We start from the raw sequence: 656 nt of genomic DNA, 5'->3' as shown, positions 1-656 counted from the left end.
TTTAAATATATGTGAAAACAATATTGGCGTGTACAAATTAATAAAGCAAACATTGACAGACCTTAAAGAGAGAGTTAAACTCTAATATGGTAACAGTTGGGGACTTTAACACCCCACTTTTAGTAATGAGCAGATTATTCAGACAGAAAATCAACAACAACGGCAAAGTTAAATTGACCCCAAATGGACCTAACAGACATCCATGGAATATTCCTTCCAACACCTGCGGATCAACCATTCTTCTTGTCAGCTCATGGAACATTCTCCAGCATAGATCATGTGGCAGGCCAGAAAAAAATCTCAAGTATTAAAAAAGAATAAAAGAACTCAGTGTTAACTTTATCAGAACACAAACTAAAATTCGAACAATAAAGAGAAAATTAATATGGCCTCTGTGCTAGAATGACATGCAAATTGTGAAGGATACCATGGTTGATAGGTGTTCTGGTGTTCTGTGTCCAGAAGAGTGAATGTAATTAGCAATCATACTTTATATATAAATAATTAGTGGAAGAATCATAAAGAGAAATACTTAAAACTCAGAGCACACATGAAGTACAAAAAAGAATGAAAATACCAGGGATTAATTTTTCTAAAAGGGAATATTTCAGTTTTTAATATATAAAGGCAGGTTAATTATGTAAAACTTCAGAAAA

General features: G+C 32.6%; 1 non-coding gene across 1 annotated transcript; it reads left to right on the top strand.

Annotated features, from left to right (window-relative positions):
- Nucleotides 1-332: 332 nt before the first annotated feature.
- Nucleotides 333-436, top strand: LOC141410548 (U6 spliceosomal RNA). Its single transcript, XR_012435396.1, has one exon. It is a non-coding gene; the product is annotated as a U6 spliceosomal RNA (small nuclear RNA).
- The last annotated feature ends 220 nt before the right edge of the window (nucleotides 437-656 follow it).

Source organism: Castor canadensis, chromosome 8, assembly GCF_047511655.1.
Source record: "Castor canadensis chromosome 8, mCasCan1.hap1v2, whole genome shotgun sequence".
Classification (NCBI taxonomy): Eukaryota; Metazoa; Chordata; class Mammalia; order Rodentia; family Castoridae; genus Castor; species Castor canadensis.
The sequence above is the reverse complement of the archived record's forward strand: the minus strand, read 5'-3'. Positions and strand labels throughout refer to the sequence as shown.